The sequence below is a fragment of the Oncorhynchus mykiss genome, chromosome 7, assembly GCF_013265735.2.
Source record: "Oncorhynchus mykiss isolate Arlee chromosome 7, USDA_OmykA_1.1, whole genome shotgun sequence".
Taxonomy (NCBI): domain Eukaryota; kingdom Metazoa; phylum Chordata; class Actinopteri; order Salmoniformes; family Salmonidae; genus Oncorhynchus; species Oncorhynchus mykiss.
In genome coordinates, this window is record NC_048571.1 from 59,694,337 (window position 1) to 59,705,921 (window position 11,585).

An 11,585-nucleotide genomic window follows, 5' to 3' on the forward strand; every position below is an offset into this window, starting at 1 on the left:
TAAACTCTCGGTTTGCTTCCTTTTGGTTCTTAAACGGTAAACGGTTTCGGTAATGAATACACTGGTTGCAAAAACGATTAATGCTAGACTTTTTAAACTTCTTTAATTCAACGAGTTAATGAGTTAAAATACACATATAACATACAACCTCAATCCGTAAACCGCAAATAAATTAGAGCTCAGCAGTGTGGTTCACATCAATGTGCTATGTAGCCTAGATATGAATAATAAATTATATCAGGATCACCCGTAGGCTACACCACTGCTGTTGTCCTTCCCTCCAAGCGTTTATTCAAGTTGGATAACCTTTGGATCCTAGAAGTAATCATCTAGATTTTCAAAAGTATCTGTAATCTGATGACAATATATTTTATGGTAATGTCACTGATTACAGTTAGTTTTTTGTAATCCGTTACATGTAACTGATTACATGTAGGCTAAACCGTTACTCCACAACCCTGAACGCAGGACATGTTAATAAAAAGGCTGCAAGCCAAGGCTCACATGATGATGGACAATGTCATGCAACCAATCCACAGCACTCTAATGCAGCACAGAAGCTGGCCAGAAGCTCCACAGAAAGGTTTAGATGGTCATTCTTACCCACCGCCATGAGGCTTTTTAATGAGTGCAATGATTAATTGAAGTATGATGCTTCTTAACAGAGCCCAACAATTACAAAAAATCTAGGCCTAACTGTAGTCTTTTATGTTACAAGCAGAAATATTGTAATCCAATTAGATACTTTTGAAAAACGAAATGATTACTTCCAAGATAATGTTTTTATTCAGATGACACTCTAATCAGTTTGTTCCACCTGAGCAAGTCTGACCACAAATACGAGACCACTATGACCAACACTATGACAAACCAAATGTGTTTGCGGGAAAAAAAGCAGGAATAAGCTTTTGTAGGCTACAGTCCAAACTACAGTGCTTCTTCCAATGGTGCAACTGCTGTCGGCATTCAAAGACTATCCAACTTGAAAAACTTTTAGCAGTAAGACTTGACAGCAGTGGTGTAGCCTATGCAGGCAATACCCGGTGGGAACATACACTACCGGTCAAAAGGTTTAGAGCACCTACTCATTCAAGGGCTTTTCTTTATTTTTACTATTTTCTACATTGTATGAAACTATGAAATAACACATATGGAATCATATAGTAACCAAATAAGTGTTCATCAAATCAAAATAGATTGTATATTTGAGATTCTTCAAAGTAGCCACCCTTTGCCTTGATGACAGCTTTGTACACTCTTGGAATTCTCTCAACCAGCTTCACCTGAAATGATTTTCCAACTGTCTTGAAGGAGTTCCCACATATGCTGAGCACTTGTTGGCTGCTTTTCCTTCACTCTGCTGTCCAGCTCATCCCAAACCATCTCAATTTGGCTGAGGTCGGATGATTGTGGAGGCCAGGTCATCTGATGCAGCACTCCGTCACTCTCCTTCTTGGTCAAATAGCCCTTACACAGCCTGGAGGTGTGTTGGGTCGTTGTCATGTTGAAAACCAGAAGGGATGGCGTATCGCTGCAGAATGCTGTGGTAGCCATGCTGGTTAAGTGTGCCTTGAATTCTAAACATTGTCACCAGCAAAGCACCTCCACACCATAGCACCTCCCCTTCCATGCTTTACGGTGGGAAATACACATGCAGAGATCATCCGTTCACCCACACCGCGTCTCACAAAGACACGGCGGTTGGAACCAAAAATCTCACATTTTGACTCCAGACCAAAGGACAAATTTCAAACCGGTCTAATGGCCATTGCTCGTGTTTCTTGACCCAAGCAAGTTATTGGTGTCCTTTAGTAGTGGTATCTTTGCAGCAATTCGACCACGAAAGCCTGATTCACACAGTCTCCTCTGAACAGTTGATTTTGAGATGTGTCTGTTACTTGAACTCTGTGAAGCATTTATTTGGGCTGGTAACTCAAACGAACTTATCCTCTGCAGCAGAGGTAACTCTGGGTCTTCCATTCCTGTAGCGGTCCGCATGAGAGCCAGTTTCATCATACCGCTTGATGTTTTTTGCGACTGCACTTGAAAAAACTGGAGCGTAGTGGCCTTGAAGAGTCATGTGATGGGTTAGATCTGCAGTGAAGTGAATCAGCACATTACAACTTCAGCAATTTGAGATTTTAAAAGAACTAGAAAAGGACATTCTTGAAGAAACTTTGTGGACTCAGCTGGCTAAAAGTTTTTCCATGGTACTAGTTTAATAATTATTTAGCAGTTACAACTTATACAGTGGAAGTCAGAAGTTTACATACACCTTAGCCAAATACATTTAATCTCAGTTTTTCACAATTCCTGACATTTAATCCTGGTAAAACATTCCCTTTCTTAGGTCAGTTAGAATCACTGCTTTATTTTAAGAATGTGAAATGTCAGAATAATAGTAGAGAGAATTACTTATTTCAGCTTTTATTTATTTCATCACATTCCCAGTGGGTCAGAAGTTTACATACACTCAATTAGTATTTGGTAGCATTGCCTTTAAATTGTTTAACTTGGGTCAAACGTTTTGGGTAGCCTTCCACAAGCTTCCCACAATAAGTTGGGTGAATTTTGGCCCGTTCCACCTGACAGAGCTGGTGTAACTGAGTCAGGTGTGTAGGCCTCCTTGCTCGTACATGCTTTTTTAGTTCTACTTACACATTTTCTATGGGATTGAGGTCAGGGCTTTGTAATGGCCACTCCAATACCTTGACTTAGTTGTCTTTAAGCCATTTTGCCACAACTTTGGAAATATGGTTGGGGTCATTGTCCATTTGGAAGACCCATTTGCGACCAAGCTTTAACGTCCTAACTGTTGTCTTGAGTTGTTGCTTCAATATATCCACATAATTTTCCTCCCTCATGATGCCATCTATTTTGTGAAATACACCAGTCCCTCCTGCAGCAAAGCACCCCCACAACATGATTATAACGGCTGTCGTGGGTTGAAGAAGGTGAGGACCAAGGTGCAGGGTGGTACGTGTTCATCTTTATTTATGAAATGAACACTGAATGAAAAAACAACAAAAGAGAATGAACGAAACCGAAACAGTTCTGTCTGGTACATAATACAAAAAGAGAAAACAACTACCCACAAACACAGGTGGGAACAGGCTACCTAAGTATGGTTCTCAATCAGAGACAACGATTGACAGCTGCCTCTGATTGGGAACCATACCAGGCCAAACACATAGAAATACAACACACAGAACAAAACATAGAATGAAAAACATAGAATGCCCACCCCAACTCACCCAAACCAAAATAGAGACATAAAAAGGAACTAATGTCAGGACGTGACAATGATACTGCCACCCCCGTGCTTCAAGGTTGGGATGATGTTCTTTGGCTTGCAAGCCTCCCCCTTTTTCCTCCAAACATAACGATGGGCATTATGGCCAAACAGTTATATTTTTGTTTCATCAGACCAGAGGACATTTCCCCAAAAAGCATGATCTTTGTCCCCATATGCAGTTGCAAACCGTAGTCTGGCTTTTTTATGGTGGTTTTAGTGCAGTGGCTTCTTCCTTGCTGAGCAGCCTTTCAGGTTATGTCGAAACAGGACTCGTTTTACTGTGGATATAGATACTTTTGTACCTGTTTCCTCCAGCATCTTCACAAGTTCCTTTGCTGTCGTTCTGGGATTGATTTGCATTTTTCGCACCAAAGTACGTTCATCTCTAGGAGACAGAACGCGTCTCCTTCCTGAGCGGTATGACGGTGGTGTTTATACTTGCATACTATTGTTTGTTGTTTGTACAGATGAACGTGGTACCTTCAGGGATTTGGAAATTGCTCCCAAGGATTAAAAAAAATTCTGAGGTCTTGGCTGATTTCTTTTGATTTTCCCATGATGTCAAGCAAAGAGGAACTGAGTTTGAAGGTAGGCCTTGAAATACATCCACAGGTACACCTCCAATGGACTCAAATTATAGCAATTAGCCTATCAGAAGCTTCTAAAGACATTACATAATTTTCAGGAATTTTCCAAGCTGTTTAAAGGCACAGTCAACTTAGTGTATGCAAACTTCTCACCCACTGGAATTGTGATGCAGTAAGTTTTAGTGAAATAATCTGTCTGTAAACAACTGTTGGAAACTGTAAAGACTGAGACAATTCATGATTAACAATTACCCAAGGTTTTCACTAAGGTAGACTTAGCCTAGCAAGTACATTGACTATGTTTCCCTAAGCAATCTGGCAGTCAGGCAGACAGACGGAGAGAGATAGAGAGCAAGATAGACAGCAAAACAGGCTATTTAAATGTATTAGTCAGCAGGCTGGATAACTTCTGTACTCCTTCCGTTCGTTCCTCTTCCATCCTTCCATCCAAGCTAGAAGATTCCTGTAAGTTAAGAGAATCAAGAATTTAAAAGGCAGTTGAGAGGTGCAATGTCAGATTGAGTGTTGAGGGGGAACAGGGATAGGCAAAATGTATCCTATTGTCAAATACAAAATGCATAAAAATACAGGGATCTCTGATTAATCAAGAAAATCTTCACATCCATTTTCGGGGGTACACGTTTCAAGAATTAGGCTAGTTTACTGTCTCACACACACAATCAATGTTTCGTATATGTGTATTTATGTACCATCTCTCTCTCTCTCTCTCTCTCTCTCTCTCTCTTTCTCTCTCTCTAACTAAAGGAAATACATGGACAGGTGACCATTCCAGGTGGGGGAATCTTTTAATCCAGTATATTACAGCATGTTTCTAGTGTACCTGATGTAAATATACAGCTATATCTTCCCTTCCCCTGTCAGACTTTGGATGAAAGGATCTGCCAAGCAGATATATGATTACTAGATTACAGTCACATGTGGTGTGACTGTCTGTTCCTTCTTTGTTCTTGTCAGGTGGGTGATCCTGACAAGTAGTGTCCTGGGGGTGTGTAGATCTCTCTCTCTCTCTCTCTCTCTCTCTCTCTCTCTCTCTCTCTCTCTCTCTCTCTCTCTCTCTCTCTCTCTCTCTCTCTCTCTCTCTCTCTCATATTGGTATGGTTAAGTACGCTGAGGCATGAATTACTGTAGTTCCATTGACAGAGGGGCAGATAGGGATGGTGGGTAGACTACTGCTTCAGGCCCAGACACAAAGCTGAAGTTGTTGTATATGCTTACTGCACATTTCCAGAAATACACATCTTTGATTGACCATGCCTTGGACACAACTTAATAATGTGCTCTCTAAACTCATCACAAAGCACAAAGCTCACAAAGGCAACATTACCTCCTCCACACTGATTTAAACACGAGGGCCCCACAAGGGTGTGTCCTCAGTCCCCTCCTGTACTCCCTGTATACCAAAGACTGCGTGGCCTTACACAGTTTCAACTCCATCATCAAGTTTGCTGATAACATGACAGTAGTAAGCCTGATTACCAATAACAGCGAGACAACCTACAGAGAGGAGGTAGGCACTGTTGGCAGGTAAATCACCTCTCCCTCAACGTCAGCAAAACAAAGGAGCAGATTGTGGACTTTCTGGCGGAACCATCAAGGCCTTGGAGGCGGTCAAAAAATTCAAGTGGTGAAGAAGGCACGGCAGTGACTCTTCAGGCTGAAGAAATTTGGCCTGTCCCCAAGGGCCCTCATAGAGTTTTACAGGAGCACCATCGAGAGCATACTATCAGGCTGCATCACAGCCTGGAACGGCAACTCCACCACCACTGACCGCAGGGCCCTACAGAGGGTGGTACGCTCAGCCGAACACACTATTGGGTGCTCACTGCCTGTCTTCCAGGACACATACAACACCAAGTGTTGCAGGAAGGCCAAGAAGATCATCAAGAACCTCAGCCACCCGAGCCACGGCCTGTTCTCCCCATTTCCCTCACTCAGACGCGGGCAGTAAAGGAGTATCATGGCAAAAATGTTCAGACTGGCCGATAGTGTCTACTCCCAGACCATCAGACTGCTGAATAGCCACTAGGTAGTTAGTTACCTGCTCCCCCTGTCCCCCGGACTTCCTGCCGCTCCCCCTATGAATGTTCTTCCGCCCCCTTCTAACAGACACTTACCCTGCCCACCCAACGGATTTTTATTTGTTTTTATCACCTTTATTTAACCAGGTGGGCCAGTTGAGAATAAGTTCTCATTTATAACTGCGACCTGGCCAAGAAAAAGCAAAGCAGTGCAACAAAAACAACAACATAGAGTTACACATAAACAAACGTACAGTCAATAACACAATACAAAAACCTATGTACAGTGTGTGCAAATGTAGAAGATTAGGGAAGTAAGGCAATAAATATGCCATAGATGCGAAATAATTACAATTTAGCATTAACACTGGAGTGATAGATGTGCCAGTAGAGATACTAGGGTGCAAAAGATAAATAATATAAATAACAATATGGGGATGATGTAGTTGGGTGTGCTATTTACAGATTGGCTGAGTACAGGTACAGTGATCAGTAAACTGCTCTGACAGCTGATGCTTAAAGTTAGAGAGGGAGATATAAGTCTCCAGCTTCAGTGATTTTTGCAATTCATTCCAGTCATTGGCAGCAGAGAACTGGAAGGAAAGGCTACCAAATGAATTGTTGGCTTTGGGGATGACTAGTGATATATACCAGCTGGAGCACGTGCTATGGGTGGGTGTTGCTATGGTGACCAGTGAGCTGAGATAAGAAGGGGCTTTACCTAGCAAAGACTTATAGATGACCTGGAGCCAGTGGGTTTGGCGACGAATATGTAGTGTATCATTGCTACAGTTGTAAAGTGTATATATTCTTATTGTAATTTGTATTTTTTTTTATTTGTTATTATTGTCTCATTCATTCCCTTTTTTGACCTGCACTGTTGGAGCTCGGAGCATAAGAATTTAATCTAATCTATTTGACTGTGGGTGTCTATACAGTGCATTCGGAAAGTATTCCCTTTTTCCACATTTTGTTACGTTCTTATTCTAAAATATATATTTTTTTAATGTTTCATCAATCCACACACAATACCCCATAATGTTATTTTGCAAATAACAAAAAAAAATATAGAAATAGCTTATTTACCTAAGCATTCAGCAGCATACCACCCAGCATACCACTGCTGGCTTGCTTCTGAAGCTAAGCAGGGTTGGTCCTGGTCAGTTCTTGGATGGGAGACCAGATGTTGCTGGAAGTGGTGTTGGAGGGCCAGTAGGAAGCACTCTTTCCTCTGGTCTAAAAACATACCCCAGGGCAGTGATTGGGGACACTGCTCTGTGTAGGGTGCTGTCTTTCGGATGGGAAGTTAAACGGGTGTCCTGACTCTCTGAGGTCATTAAAGATCCCATGGCACATATTGTGCTTTTTCCATCTACGTAACATTGCAAAAATCAGAAACTTTCTGTCCAAAAATGATGCAGAAAAATTAATCCATGCTTTTGTCACTTCTAGGTTAGACTACTGCAATGCTCTACTTTCCGGCTACCCGGATAAAGCACTAAATAAACTTCAGTTAGTGCTAAATACGGCTGCTAGAATCCTGACTAGAACCAAAAAATGTGATCATATTACTCCAGTGCTAGCCTCTCTACACTGGCTTCCTGTCAAAGCAAGGGCTGATTTCAAGGTTTTACTGCTAACCTACAAAGCATTACATGGGCTTGCTCCTACATATCTCTCTGATTTGGTCCTGCCGTACATACCTACACGTACGCTACGGTCACAAGACGCAGGCCTCCTAATTGTCCCTAGAATTTCTAAGCATACAGCTGGAGGCAGGGCTTTCTCCTATAGAGCTCAATTTTTATGGAACGGTTTGCCTACCCATGTCAGAGACGCAAACTCGGTCTCAACCTTTAAGTCTTTACTGAAGACTCTTCTCTTCAGTGGGTCATATGATTGAGTGTAGTCTGGCCCAGGAGTGGGAAGGTGAACGGAAAGGCTCTGGAGCAACGAACCGCCCTTGCTGTCTCTGCCTGGCCGGTTCCCCTCTTTCCACTGGGATTCTCTGCCTCTAACCCTATTACAGGGGCTGAGTCACTGGCTTACTGGGGCTCTCTCATGCCGTCCCTGGAAGGGGTGCGTCACCTGAGTGGGTTGATTCACTGATGTGGTCGTCCTGTCTGGGTTGGCGCCCCCCTTGGGTTGTGCCATGGCGGAGATCTTTGTGGGCTATACTCAGCCTTGTCTCAGGATGGTAAGTTGGTGGTTGAAGATATCCCTCTAGTGGTGTGGGGGCTGTGCTTTGGCAAAGTGGGTGGGTTTATATCCTTCCTGTTTGGCCCTGTCCGGGGGTGTCCTCGGATGGGGCCACAGTGTCTCCTGACCCCTCCTGTCTCAGCCTCCAGTATTTATGCTGCAGTAGTTTATGTGTCGGGGGGGCTAGGGTCAGTTTGTTATATCTGGAGTACTTCTCCTGTCCTATTCGGTGTCCTGTGTGAATCTAAGTGTGCGTTCTCTAATTCTCTCCTTCTCTCTTTCTTTTTCTCTCTCGGAGGACCTGAGCCCTAGGACCATGCCCCAGGACTACCTGACATGATGACTCCTTGCTGTCCCCAGTCCACCTGGCTGTGCTGCTGCTCCAGTTTCAACTGTTCTGCCTTATTATTATTCGACCATGCTGGTCATTTATGAACATTTGAACATCTTGGCCATGTTCTGTTATAATCTCCACCTGGCACAGCCAGAAGAGGACTGCCCACCCCACATAGCCTGGTTCCTCTCTAGGTTTCTTCCTAGGTTTGGGCCTTTCTAGGGAGTTTTTCCTAGCCACCGTGCTTCTACACCTGCATTGCTTGCTGTTTGGGGTTTTAGGCTGGGTTTCTGTACAGCACTTTGAGATATCAGCTGATGTACGAAGGGCTATATAAATACATTTGATTTGATTTGATTTGATGATTGTAGGGGTGTTAACCCTGGTGTCCTGGCTAAATTCCCAATCTGGCCCTCAAACCGTCACGGTCACCTAAAAATCCCCAGTTTACAATTGGCTCATTCATCCCCCTCCTCTCCCCTGTAACTATTCCCCAGGTCGTTGCTGCAAATGAGAATGTGTTCTCAGTCAACTTACCTGGTAAAATAACGGATAAATAAAAAATAAAAAAATTCAGACCCTTTACTATGAGACTCGAAATTGAGCTCAGGTGCATCCTGTTTCCATTGATCATCCTTGAAATGTTTCTACAACTTGATTGTATCACATTTTAGGGAAGACCCAGATGCAGACAGTGTCGAAGTAACACAAGTTTATTACTAGAACAGGGACAGGCAAAACGACAGGTCAAGGGCACAGAACGGCAGGCAGGGTCAGGGCAGGCAGAATGGTCAAAACCGGGAAAACTAGTAAACAGGAACTATAGAAAAAGACAGGAGCAAGGGGAAACCCGCTTTTAGGCTTGACGGACAAAACAAACTGGCAACAGACAAACCGAGAACACAGGTATAAATACACTGGGGATAATGGGGAAGATGGGCGACACCTGGAGGGGGTGGTGACAAGCACAAACACAGGTGAAACAGATCAGGGTGTGACAGATTGGAGTCCACCTGTGGTATATTCAATTGATTGAACAAGATTTGGAAAGGAACACACCTGTCTATAAAAGGTCCCACAGTTGACAGTGCATGTCAGAGAAAAAAACAAGCCACGAGGTTGAAGGAATTGTCCTTAGAGCTCCAAGACAGGATTGTGTCGAGGCACAGATCTGGGGAAGGGTACCAAAAAATGTCTGCAGCATCGAAGGTCCCCAAGAACAAAGTGGCCTCCATCATTCTTAAATGGAAGAAGTTGGGAACCATCGAGACTCTCCCTAGAGTTTTCCGCACGGCCAAACTGAACAATCGGGGGAGATGACTCTGGCCTTGGTCAGGGAGATGACCAAGAACCTGATGGTTACTCTGACAGAGCTCCAGAGTTCCTCTGTGGAGATGGGAGAACCTTCCAGAAGTACAACCATCTGCAGCACTCCACCAATCAGGCCTTTATGGTAGAGTGGCCAGACAGAAGCCACTCCTCAGTAAAAAGCACATGTCAGCCCGCTTGGAGTTTGCCAAAAGGCACCGAAAGGACTCTCAGACCATGAGAAACAAGATTCTCTGGTCTGATGAAACCAAGATTGAACTCTGTGGCCTGAATGCCAAGCGTTGCATCTGGAGGAAACCTGGCACCATCGCTATGGTCAAGCATAGTGCCAGCATCATGCTGTGGGAATGTTTTTCAGAGGCAGGGACTGTGAGACTAGTCAGGATCGAGGGAAAGATGAACGGAGCAAAATACAGAGAGATCCTTGATGAAAAACTGCTACAGAGTGCTCGGGACCTCAGACTGGGGCAAAGGTGTTCACCTTCAGGACAAGTCTTTGAATTGCTTCAGTGGCCCAGCCAGAGCCTGGACTTGAACCCAATCTAACATGTCTGGAGAAACCTGAAAATAGCTGTGCAGCAACGCTCCCCATCCAACCTGATGAGAGTTTGAGAGAATCTGCAGAGAAGAATGGGAGAAACTCCCCAAATACAGGTGTGCCAAGCTTGTAGTGTCATATCCAAGAAGACTCGAGGCTGTAATCGCTGCCAAAGGTGCTTCAACAAAGTGCTGAGCAAAGATATTGAATACTTATGTAAATGTGATATACATTTGCAAAAATTTCTAAAATCAGTTTTTGCTTGGTCATTATGGGGTTTTGTGTGTAGATTGATGAGGGGGGGAAAACAATTGAATCCATTTAGAATAAGGCTGTAACGTAAAAACAAATGTGGAAAAACACTTTCCGAATGCACTGTATGTGAGAAAATGTATAAAATGTATTTCTCCTTTATTTAACCAGGTAGGCCAGTTGAGAACAAGTTCTAATTTACAACTGCGACCTGGCCAAGATAAAGCAAAGCAGTGCGACACAAACAACACAGTTACACATGGAATACACAAAGGTACACAATCAAGAGTCAAGAATCAAGACACCAGAGAGACACCAGAATGCCACATTTCAACTGATATCATGCAATTAAATCAACGGAAACCTATTCCGATAGTTTTCAGGCTCTACATGGCCTTATTTGGATGTACCATGCAATCACATTTTCTCTTTTGGACACAAAAACACACACACACACACACACACACACGCACACACTGTACAGCAGTAGTGCCACCCTGTGGCAGATAAGTAAAACAGCCGATCTAAACTGTTTCATATACTGTCTTTAACGTTACTACCACTGCCAAAGGTCTAGTTTTAGGAATACAAATATGTGATTGAGTTTGTTTTTCACCCAGGTCAGTATAAATGTTTGAAGTCAATCTGCATTATTAGACATGATCAGTGACTGTACCCGACTCTTTCGCTGTCTTATGCTTGATATTTTATCCTTCAAACGATTTTACTACACTTCTTCTTCCCAACCACTTGATTTTCATAAACCCTCCACTCATCAAAATCTTTAGGGAACAAAAATTATACTGCTAGTGGGCTGCAGCCTAAATTAAACCATATTTGATGAATACAAGGGCAGCCTAGTTTAGTAAAAATACAACACTGGTGAAAAGGGAATTGCCAAGAGTGTGCAACAAATCATTGCATGAAAGAAAGACTGCCGACAGGGAATAAAAAACTATAATATTTTCCTCTGAATTAAAAAACGGGACTTTGTAAATCCTAGGTCCTATGG